A 12,122-nucleotide genomic window follows, 5' to 3' on the forward strand; every position below is an offset into this window, starting at 1 on the left:
CCCCAGGGCCTGCGCCCCGCACACAGGGCGGACACGTGGACCTGCAGCCTCAGGCAGGTCTCACCTGCAGGTCTCGCCTGTGCTCAGGCAGCTGGAGGTCAAGGCCCAGGCCCAAGGGGCGGGCAGGCTCGGCAGTGAGGGGTGGGAGAGCACAGGGGTTCCCACCAGGAGGAGTGCAAGCCCCGCCCCCACCCAAATGGCCGTGGGCTGGGGCTGGCCCCTCCCCTATCTGCTTGGGAATCACAGCAGCCAAAGGGCGACAGCACGAACCCCATGGGCAGGTGGACGGTTCAGCAGCCGCTGGAATATTCCTCAGCCGTGAAAAGGAGGAGGCACCGACACACACACGCACACACGCATGTGCATGCACGCACATGCACACATGCACACACGCATGCACACGCACACACGCACGCACATGAATGGACCCCCAAGACATCGGTGAAGGGAGCCAGCAGGAGGGCCGCGAGGATGGCGCCTGTCCCTGAAACACCAGGACAGGCCAGTCCACAGGCACCCAGCGGGGGGGGGGGGGGGGGGGGGGCTGAGTCCGGTCCAGGGCCGGCCTGCGGAGCTGGGAGACCGGGAGCTCGGCCCAGGGCTGGCAGCACCTCCCTCGGCCTCAGCCACTGGCCTTCCGCTTAGCGTGGTCGCCTTTGTCGCGTGAATTTCACCTCCAGGAAGAAGCCTTTGAAAAGCCCTCGTCTGAGGAGCAGGGAGCAGGACCCGGCGCAGGGCCGGCGAAGAGCCCCCCAACGCGCGATGTGTATACTCGGGACGCCCGGCGCCGCCTCCCGCCAAGCCCAGCCCCCCGAAGGCGGCCGGCGGCTCTGGAAGTTTCCAGGGAGCAGGCATCCTAGAGACTGGCCAGCAGGCCCATCAACTTCCACGTCACCCCCCACACCTGCCATTCCTGGAAGGACCCCAAGGCCACACGTGGGACTGGGGGCGAGGGCCAAGGCAGCCTGAGCCCGCCCCTTGCTGTGGGCCACCCCTGGGGTCCTGGGATAGGCCCCACCCACCTGCTCCAGATGGCTGCGGTTACACAATCACCCGCACTCAGTGGCTTCACACACAGACTCTCTGACCTTCCCCACGGACAGGAGTCCTCAGGGGACGGGGCAGCCTGCTGGCTCCCTCGGGGGCCCCAGGGGAGACCCCTCGCCACCCCTTCCCCAGCTTCTCGCACCCGGGGCCACACTGTGCCTCTGCCCCCCCCCCCCCCAGCTCATCCAGGGCCCAGGCAGGCCCTGCCAATCCTGCCCACCCGCCAGACCCCACCGTGCCAGGCACACCTGCTCCCTGCCACCCCGGCCGGACCCACATCCCCCGGGCTGGGCACAGGCCTGGAGCCCGGCAGACGGTAGGGACAGCTACCCGGTGGCGGAGCACAGGCCTCCTGGGCGCCTTCCCACCCTCACGCGACACCCTCAGCCCAACCTCGGCCAACACTCCTCGCCTTCCCAGCCCTGGGCCCGCCAGCCACTCCGAGAAATTAATGTTCCCATCGCGCTGACTCACAGACGAGAACACGCCAAGGCCCTGCCAACGGCCACCCCGGCCCGGAGCAGCCCTGCGCCGTGGGGACCCTGCCCTGAGCAGCCGCCGCTGTCCGTGGGGGGCGGGGCTCGGCGCCCTGGGCCCTCTGCAAGCTTGTTCATGCCCCACGAGGAGGCAGGGACCCCATCTCGGCGGACAGGAAACTGAGGCTGCAGGGGGAGGAGCCTGTGGTCCAAGTTTCCTCCCAGGTCAGAGGTGAACTGGCCACTCACCCAGAGGGGCTCCCGGCAAGGACTGGTGCCTAGGCCTGCCCTCTGCCCTCTGCCCCCTTCCTCCCCCCCCCCCCCCCCCCCCACTCCATACCTCCCCCTCCTCCTCGGCAGGGAGGCTTCAAATCCGACTCCTGAGCCTGGGGCACCTCCAGGACCAGCTGCGCTTGGCTCCTCACCGTGGACAGCTCAGAGAGCCAGCCCCAGCCCCCAGCCAAGGGGGCCTCAGGGACCCATGGTCCCGAGACGGACACCACACAGGGATTTGAACGGCTCCCCAGCCTGTGCACCCACCCCGGTTGTCCCCTGCCCGAGGGGCCTTGCAGACGGACAGGCTGGGTCTGCAGCCCTCCCTGGGCCGGAGGTGAGCTGTGGTGACAGAGGGTCAGCGTGGTCCCGGGCACAGAGGGACCCAGCTGTGCCAAGGGCGAGGTTTGCTGGGCAGGCCACAGGGGAGGGTCTCAGGGGGGGTCTGGGGGTGCTGGGGGCTGCACTGCTTTGGGCCTGGGTGGAGACCACACTGAGCCTCAGTCTCTCCCTCCATAAAATGGGTGGAATCAGACCTCCACACAGGGCGCAGAGGGGCAGGTAAGAGACAGACTCCACCACCGACCTGGGGCCTGACCCCTCCGTCAGCTGCTTAGCTCCCAACACGTGATGCAGGGACTAGAACCCAGCCTGGCTAACCCCGGAGCCCACCCGGAGGCGGAGGCAGGAGAGAGGTCACACTGCCCAGGCCACCCACCAGGGCCCAGGCACCGGGGTCTTTCAGGATATTGGGTAGCCTGTTAACCAGATTTTTTTTAAAAAAAATTCATATTCTAGTCCAGCTAGTGTAGGTCAGTGATCGAGCATCGCGATTCCTGGTCAGGGCACAGGCCCTGGTTGCCGGCTCCATCCCCAGTGTGGGGCGTGCAGGAGGCAGCCGATCCATGATTCTCTCTCCCTCTCCCTTCCTCTCTGACATCAATAAAAACATATTTAAAAATTCATCTTCCATGACAATCTACTTGGGCGCGCTCTCATTTAGTCAGTACTTAGGATGGGCAATAGCGCTGCGTGTGGGTCTTCGACAAGCCGGGAGCACTCAGCGGGCACATAGATGCCCCGGGGGTGAAGTGGTACCTGGAGCTCATATAATGTCGTGATCGGTGTTCTCTCAATACATTTAACTTAAAGATTTTAAAAAGCTTCTGACCCAGGCGCAGGGAAGGTGGGACTCGGGCCAGAGCGGCAGGGAGGGGTGTGCTGCTCCGCATCCAGGTGTGCCTCGGTCACCGCATCACTTACAAGCAGCGCCTGGGCCGGGGGCCGGGGGCCGGGGAGAGGGAGGTCTGGGAGATGCAGAGGATGTGATGGATGTCATCGTAATCGCTGCTGCTGAACGTTAATTACAGGCCTCGCCATTGTTCCCAGATCCGGGGGCTCTATCTCCAACTCTCACCTCTCTGGGGCCCAGGCTAGCCTCCGCAGGCGGAGAGGTGCCCCCCCCCGCCCCCCGCCCCCCGCAGGGCGTTTCCCAGTTCCCGAGAGTAAACACAGCGAGTGCGCAGGGCACAGGGCCCCGGGAGAGCCGCCAAGGCCCGGCCGGAAGGCTGGGAGTGCCTGTGCTGGGCCAGCCCGCTCCCGGTGAACATTAGAACAGGCCCCCGACACCACGGCCATCCGAGAGCGGTCGGGCTGGAGCCCCGGGCGAGGACTTGCCTCCGCTGCTGCGGCCACAGCGGTGAGGCCAGAACGCTGCCTCCTTGCATCTCCCCCGCCTCGCTCTGCTGTGTGATGCAGGGGGCCAGGCACCCTCTCGGGGCTCAGCTTGCTCCCTGCAGAATGGGGGTGGGTCTGGGGGCACGTGTTGGGGTCGGCCCCCCGGCAGCAGGGCCTCGGCCCTCCTCATCTCCCTGCGGTCAGCCCGGCGTAGGGGCGGCTGCCTGCTGCACCCAGGCCCCCAGGTGCACATGCTTCCTGGTGTCCTCTCTCCAGCTGCGTCTGTCCCTTCCCCTCCATCTCAGCTGCGCCCAGGCTCCCCGCCACTCAGTGCCACCTGCGGGCAGGCCCGCCCTTCCCACTGGGCATGCGCAGAGGGCGCACCACCCGTGGGGTGAGCATGCGCAGAGGCCGCACGGCCTGCGGGTGGGGCTCCTGGGTTGAGCATGCGCACGGCCTCCTCGCAGACTCACCAATCAGCGTCGGCCTCCTCCCAGACCCACCAATCAGCGCCGGCGGGAGGGCGGGCGCCGGAGCAGCACCCGAGAGAGAGCGCCCGCCACGTGCACCAGGTCCCAGGAAGGGGTGGAAGCGCCTCCACCGACTCACAGGAGCCCCGCGGCCAGCCTCCTGCACGCAGACACCCTTCCCTCTCCTGCCCTCTGGTCCCGCCCAGGCTCAGCCTCACCCAGTAGGAGCCCACCCCACCCCCCCCCAGCTTAGTTCCCTTCCCCGAGGCCACTGCCCCGCATTGGGATGAACAGCATCCCCCACCCCCACCCCCCAGGCCTGGCCAGGCCCTGCCGGGTCCCCAGCCCCCACCCACGGCGCCCGGCCGCGGGGCACCTGCCGCAGACGTTTGCACGGATCCCGATCGCGCCTTCCTACTCCCGATCCCCCAGCGCTTCGCCTCCGAATGCCGCCAAGCATCTCTCCCGAGGCCGACAGTCTCGGTTCTCACTTGCTGTCCATTTGCGCGATTAGTGTCTGCCCCGGCCGCGCTCGGAGGGCAAGGCTGTGTCCCTTTTGCTCCCAGCTAAGTCCCGGGGCCTCGCATAGCACCTGACACAGAGTAGGTGCGCAGAAATATTCAGGGGTAGGAAGAAGAGAGAGCACACCCCAAGGCTGGGCGCCGGGCGGGCTGGAGGACCCCAAGGACTTACTCTGAAGGAAGATGAGCGAGGAGCGGGAGGTAACTTTCTATCCCGGGAGCAGAGCTGTCAGGTGAGAAGAGGCCACACCCAGAAAGGGCATTCCGTGCACACGAGCACATTGGAGCCTCGCCTTGCGGGTGACAGGGGTCACGGAGTGGCACCCAGGCCTCACCCAGGCCACAAGCTCCATGCGCTCCCCACCCAGTTCTCTACTGGCGGAGTCCTGGGGCAGGGCGGGGGCCAGGAAGACTCGGCCGGCTAGCCTGCTCCCTCAGAGCTCTGGGGTTCTGTGGGGACAACCCCTGCACCCCCAGGTGCCACGGGGAGGCCCTCACGCTGGGTGCTGGCCCTTTCTTCCCCCAAGGCCCTCCTCCTGCCCTGCTGGGGGCCGCCCTGGCCCCATGCCCACCGGGGTGTGAAGTGCTTCCCGAGGGCGTCCCCGGGGAAGCCCCCGCCAGCCGCCTGCTGTGGAGCCCATCAAGGAGGAGGTCTTCCTTCCGGCCTCAAGCCGCCGGACCACAGAGGTCAGGCCTCGGGTCACCCTCCAGCTGGGACAGGAAGCCGCGCGTTAGTCTGGAGTGGGGGTGGCCGGGGGCCGGGAGGCTGACCCCTGGGCCGGGGACACCAGCTGTCTGGGCAGACACTGACTGAGGCAGTGCTGCTCTGCGACCGCGCACTGGACACTGGACAGAGCCCAGACTCCGGCTGCTCTCTGTGCCGTCTGGGCCAGGCCCCCGAGTGCCCCACCTGGGCCGGCATCTGAGCGGGGAGTCCGGGGCCCCCCACCAGCCTCCCTGCCTCCAGCGACCTCCACCGCCCGCCGCCACACCTGTGCCACCACGTGGCCGCTGAGCACTGGAGGCGCAGCTGCTCCCAGGCCAGAGGAGCTGTGCAGCGCCCACCCGGTGGCGAAGACTGAGCGTGAGAAAAACAATGTAAGATATCTCCAACTATTTTTCATACTAAGGACGTGGAAATAATATTACCAATATACTTGGTTAAATAAGATATATCATTAAAATAAATGGCATTGATTCCCCCCGTTTTTAACATGATGCCCGACCAGCATGGCTCAGCGTTTAAGTGTTGACCTATGAACCAGGAGGTCACGGTTTGATTCCCAGTCAGGGCACAGGCCCGGGTTGCAGGCTTGATCCCCAGGGTGGGGCGTGCAGGAGGCAGCTGATCCATGATCCTCTTTCATCATTGATGTTTCTATCCCTCTATCCCTTTCCCTTCCTCTCTGAAATCAATAAAAATATATTTTTTAAAAATGATAACTTGACGGAAAAGCTTCCGATGTGGCTGGCCTTGGGTTTCTATCGGAGATCGCTGCCCACACCGCCCTCCCAGGGCGCTTCTGGGTGCAGACTCCGAGCTGAGAGTGGTTGGGAGACCTGTAGAGCCTGCAGTTCATCACCCGCGACAACTCCGTGCACCTCCGTGCTCAGTGTCCGAGAAGGAAGTGTTTCTTTGACACAGCCACGCCCGTCCCTGCACAGAGCGTCCAGGGCTGCCTGCAGAACTGAGCGGTTTAGCAGCGAGCCTGACCCTCCGAGATGGAAATATTGGCTGAGCCCTGCCTGAGCCGATCTTCACAGTCCCCTGGAGAGGTGCTGTGAGCCAACGGGGAAACAGGCTTGGTGGGGCTGAGCAGGCCCTTAGGTCCACAGTGAGCCCCACCCGGGCTCAGAGGTGCCGGGCAGCCCCGCCTTTCCCAGCTGCACAATCCCGGGTCTCAGCAGCTGTTCTTGTTTGTGGAGGGTGTGATGTGCTTTTAAATATTCATGAGTCGCCCACACTGGTTGGAGGCCAGACATTGTACTCAGCACTTAATACAGTCACGGGAGCGATCTTAACCACTCCCTGTGTTCGCTAGCTCGGGCTGCCGTGACCAACCCACAGACGGGGCGGCAGGGACGGGGGCATCGGCGGCCTCACGGATCCGGGGCCGGGAGTCCGGGATCAGGCGGCCACAGGGTTGGCCCCCGCGGCTCCTGGTCCAGGCCCTGACCTTGGTCCCCACGTCCGCTCTCCCTGTGTCCCTGTGCCCAAGCGTCCCCCTCTCCTAAGGACACCAGGCAGATGGGGTCCGGGCCCACCCTAGGGACCCGCTATGGCGGGATCACCTCTGTGAAGGCCCCTCAATAAGGAAGTCCCATCCGGGGCCCTGCGGGTCGGGACTCAGACATAGGAAACTGGCCGGGCCCATGTGGCTCAGTGGTTGAGCATCGACCTAGGAACCAGGAGGTCAGGGGGCATGCAGGAGGCAGCTGATCCATGATTCTCTCTCATCATTGGTATTTCTCTCTCCCTCTCGCTTCCTCTGTGAAATCAATATTTTTTTGATTAAAGAAAAGAAAAGGAAAAAGAAACCTGGGTGGCAGAGGTCAGCCCGTCACACCCCAGAAGGGAAGACTCAGCACCCGGTTTCACGGCAGAGGGAGGCCCCACGGTGAGAAAAGGACCAGGACCCCCCCCCCCCCCACCGCCGCCCGCACAGAGGGCTGCGGGGCACCTGGAGGGGAGGCTGGAGAAGGGGCCCGGCCTGGGGGTGAATGAGGCTCACCAGGGCTCGGTCATGGTCACATTTCAACATCTGGATCCTTGCAACAGCCTCCTCCTCCTCCTCCTCCTCCTCCTCCTCCTCCTCCTCCTCGCTAAGTGGCTGTGGGCGCTGGTGATCCTGGGTCTTCTCCAGGGCCCAGTGCGTTCCCACAGATGGGGTGGGTCCTGCCCTGCCCGGGGAGCGGCCGTGGCACCTTCCTCCCGCCACCCCGCCCTGGGGCCAGGACGCCGCTGCCCCCTCCCTGAGCCCCCGTGCACATCTGTAAAGCAGGAGGCTGGGTGGATGCCTGGCCACACCCAGGACAGGAAACCCACCCAGCACCCCAGGCGCTTTGCGGGAGGGAGTCGCGGGGAGCCCCACTGCGGACCGTCATGTCTCTGATTCTCAGAAAGTCCTGCAGGGCCCAGCCGGCCGGCGTGGCTCGGGGGTGGAGTGGCGACCTGTGAACCAGGAGGTCAGGGTTCGATTCCCGGTCAGGGCACATGCCGGGGCTGTGGGCTCCGTCCCCAGTGTGGGGCGTGCAGGAGGCAGCCGATGTATGATTTTCTCCCATCATGGATGTTTCTCTCTCTCTCCCTCTCCCTTCCTCTCCAAAACCAGTAATAAAATGTATATTTTTAAAAAGAAAGCCCGCAGGGGCCTGACCAGCTCTCTTGGGGATGAGCGGCTCAGAGGGGCAGAGCAAGGCAGGCTGGGCTGGACCTTGGCTTCGCCCAGGCCCTTTCCCGCTATGGAGTCAGCGCCCCGGAAGGCTCTCGGCTGTGGGTTTGAGCATGGCTGTCTCCCTCCCACATCTCGGGGGCGGCGGCGGGAACGCCTCTGGGGGCAACGCTGCGTTTGGGTTCAGCTGGGGCGGGTGGCGTTCTGGCAGAAGGAGCAGCTGGGTGGGGAGTGTGGCCGACCACTGGCAGCTGCCCCTCCTTGGGCACCTGGTAGTGCAGGTGGGGAGCCTCCCGCAGCCCCCGCCCCCTCCGGCCCAGCCCTCCCGGGGCCTGGCTTTGAGCAGACCTCAGGCCTGGGTCCTTTGCAGGTGCTGTTCCTTCGGCAGGAACAGGTCTGTGAGGAGCGACCTGACCCCTGACTGCCTGACTCAACGCCGCTCACCCAGGAGGCCCCCCTGAGCCCTCCCGGGAGCCACATAAATGGCATCGAGCCCGGCTGCGACGTGCCTTCGCCTGCAACGCCGCTCTTTCCGAGAGGAGGAAACTGAGGCACGGGGCCCTGGTGCGGGTGACGGAACACGGGCTGCCATCGGTCGCTGTGCAGGGTCCACGGGTGGAGAACGGCTGGGGCGGCCTCGGCTTGTGAGGACCCCGCTGGGGCCCAGGTGGCAGCGGTAAGGGGGGGTCTCGGCCAGTGGCCGCCGGTGCCTCATTTCCTGAAGCAGGGGTCTGAGGAACGAGGCAGGAGACGGACAGCAAAGCCGGGGCCTGTGCCAGCTCTCCATGTGCCTGGGCGCGCGCCAGGGGGTCCGAGGGCCTGCGGGGCAAGGCAGGGGGCGAGCGTGTCTGTGTGCGGTGGGAGGTGTGTGTGTGTGTCTGTGTGTCTGTGTGCAGTAGGAGCTGTGTGTGTGTGTGTGTGTGTGTGTGTGTGGTGGGAGGTGTGTGTGTGTCTGTGTGCGGTGGGAGGTGTGTGTGTGTGTGTGTGTGTGTGGTGGGAGGTGTGTGTGTGTGTCTGTGTGCGGTGGGAGGTGTGTGTGTCTGTGTCTGTGTGCAGTGGGAGGTGTGTGTTGTGTGTCTGTGTGTCTGTGTGCAGTGGGAGGTGTGTGTTGTGTGTCTGTGTGTCTGTGTGTCTGTGTGCAGTAGGAGCTGTGTGTGTGTGTGCGCGGTGGGAGGGGTGTGTGTGTGTCAGTGTGCGGTGGGAGGGGTGTGTGTGTGTGTGTGTCAGTGTGCGGTGGGAGGTGTGTGTGTGTCTGTGTGCGGTGGGAGGTGTATGTGTGTGTGTGGTGGGAGGTGTGTGTGTGTATCTGTGTGTGGTGGGAGGTGTGTGTGTGTGCGGTGGGAGGTGCGTGTGTGTCTGTGTGTGGTGGGAGGGGGGTGTGGGTGTCTGTGTGTGGTGGGAGGTGTGTGTGTGTCTGTGTGCGGTGGGAGGTGTGTGTGTGTGTGTGTGTGCGGTGGGAGATGTGTGTGTGTGTGTGTGTGTGTGTGTGTGTGTGTGCGTGCGGTGGGAGGTATGCGGGCGCTTCCAGGAGGCGTGGCTCCATGGGCACGTGGAGGTGAGTGTGCAGGCCAGGTGTGGCGTGGCACATCCGTGCATGCACGTGTGTGAGTGCATTCACCGGCAGGTCTGCGGGCACAGTGTGTGCGTGTGGGCACAGGTCCCCAGCCCGTGCCACGTGGCCCCCAGTTGATGGGCCACAAGTCTCCCTCCGGTGGCATCAGAGACTCGAATGCCCCGGCCATCGGGGAAACCGAGGCAAAGAGCAGGCTGTCTGACTCCAGCCAGCAGGGGCCAAGGGACTGGCATGCCTGTTCGGACTCCAGCCCGTGCCCTTTGACCCCCGGTGGAACGAGGGGCTGAGCCTGGTGGGCTGGGAGCTGGGCCTCCCCTCGGAGCCGTCACTCCAAAGACCATGCTGCCCGGCTCCTGCCACGGGTGTTCATTGCCTAAAGTTGCAGATGGGAAAACTGGGCCCAACCAGCGACGTGACCTGTCCATGCCACAGGGGGGCTGTCTGTGTCCGGAGTGGCTTCCCGGCACACCTGCCTCCGGGCCTGGGCGGGCCTGGCACCTGCGGCCACCTGGGAGGCTGGCGGGCTTGCCAGGGGGTCTGAAGGCCTGCAGGGCGAGGCAGGGGGCGAGTGTGTGTGTGTGTGGGTGGGGGGCGCTTCCGGGTGCGTGGCTGTGGGCACGTGGAGGTGAGTGTGCAGGCCAGGTGTGCCCGGCTCCTCAAACCCGGAGCTCTCCAGAGACGAAGGAGGAACTCCGAGGCCCACACCCCGTGGCCACAGCAGACTCTAGAAGTCCCTGCTCAGCCCTGGCCCATGTGGCTCAGTGGATAGAGCATCAGCCTTCGGACTGAAGGGTCCCAGGTTCGATTCAGGTCAAGGGCACATGCCCAGGTTGGGGCTTGATCCCCAATAGGGGGCGTGCAGAAGGCAGCCGATCAATGATTCTCATCATTGATGTCTCTCTCTCCCCACTCCCTTCCTCTCTGAAATCAATAGAAATATATAAAAATAAATAAAAAATAAAAGTCCCTGCTCAGAGAGAGAGCGGTGGGGAAGGCGGCACAAGCTGGCTCCCCAGGCGCGGGTGCGGGCAGGGCCAAACCAACCCAGCAGGTCGGGCGGGAACTGGGTGGGCCTGGTTCCACCCCGCACCCGCCCTGCAGGACGAGGGTGACCTTACTCCTGGCCCGAGGACAGCCTGGGGGAGAGGACAGAGGGTTCAGAGCCGCTGTCACTGCGCTGGGGCCGGGCCAGCACGCAGCTCTCCGCCTTGTCACCGGGTGCAGGGTGAGGCCCAGGCAAGAGGGATGGGAAGGGCTCGGCGGGAGTAAACGCTCAGCCATTGCCAGCCGCCAGCCGCCACGTGAATCCAGGCCCGCACGGCACGGCACGGCATCTGCGACCTCAAGCGGGAGTGGGGGCAGCAGGCAGGGCGCTGGGGCGCCTGGGAGATACTGGGGCAGGACCCACCAGCACCCCGAGTGCCCAGTGGCCTCTGCACCCCACAGGGGCACCCCCTCTCAGGCCCTCTGCACAGCTCCCGCTTCCTGGTTGCTGGTGGTTTCCCTTGTTGGATTTTTTGTGGTTCAGGAGCTTGATTTACTCTCAGTAACCAGCCACCGTTCCCGCTGGTGCCAGCAGCTCAGGGGCTTGGAGCTCCAGCCCCGGGGGCCTGTCTGGAGCCCAGCCTGGTTCTGCCCGAGGGCTGGTGGCTTCGGAGGCATCACTGAGCTGCCGTGGGCCTGTTTCCTCATCTGAGCAAAGGGAGGAATGGTGGCACCTGGTCCAATGAAACAGGCTCATCACTGGAGCTCTGGAGCCCCAGCCCAAAGTACCCCCCGCCCTGCCTGCGCTCCCAGGCCCCCCTGCTGTGGGGGCCTCAGTTTCCCCTCCACTCAGCCTGTCTGGAGGCAGCCCTGCCCCTCTGACAGCCGTGCTGTCACCCCAGAGCCTGGCCTCAGCCAGCGGCTGCCCTCAGGTGGGGTAGGGGCAGGTGAACCAGCTGTGGCCACGCCTGCAGGAGCCGATGGCCTGGTCCCGGGCCTGGTGCAGGACAGCGGACCTGCTTCCACTGTGTTTGGAAAAGATACCTGTTCGGCTCTGTGAAGGTTGCGGAGAGCGGCTACAGCGTTCGGACAGGTTCAAGCCTGGGGCTGATGAGAGGGCACAGTCTTCTCGTGGCAAAAGCCACGTGCAAGTCCCAGCACAATGATAGCCAAAGGCTACAGTTGTGAGCTTGACCTTCTGGTCCGAACCTGTAGCCCCACACTGGACGCCATATGTGCCGCGCCAGCACAGCCAGGTTCGGTGAGCCTGAGGGGGCGGTGGAGGATGGAGAAAAGACAGACAAGAGAAGAAAGCTGGGTCTGGGTGGGACGCTGTCCTCTCTGATGGAGAGCTAGCGATAGCGCCACGGCCTGCAAGCCGAGTCTTTATTTTATAGCCAGTTTCCACGAGGCGAAGAAAGGGCGTGGTCAAGATGTTTACAGCAGTGGTTCTCAACCTTGGCTGCACATTAGAATCACCCGGGAATCTTTTTAAAATCCTGATTTCTGGGGCTCATCCTCCAGAAATTCTGTTTCTTTGTTACTAATGTTGTGGCCTCACCCCATAACAAAGAAACAGAATTTCCGGAGGATGAGGCCCAGAAATCAGGATTTTAAAAAGATTCCCAGGTGATTCTAATGTGCAGCCAAGGTTGAGAACCACGGTTTACAGCGTTCTCGCAGGTTTCGAATCCACTCAATTACATGCA

Source organism: Myotis myotis, unplaced genomic scaffold, assembly GCF_014108235.1.
Source record: "Myotis myotis isolate mMyoMyo1 unplaced genomic scaffold, mMyoMyo1.p scaffold_m19_p_16, whole genome shotgun sequence".
NCBI lineage: Eukaryota > Metazoa > Chordata > Mammalia > Chiroptera > Vespertilionidae > Myotis > Myotis myotis.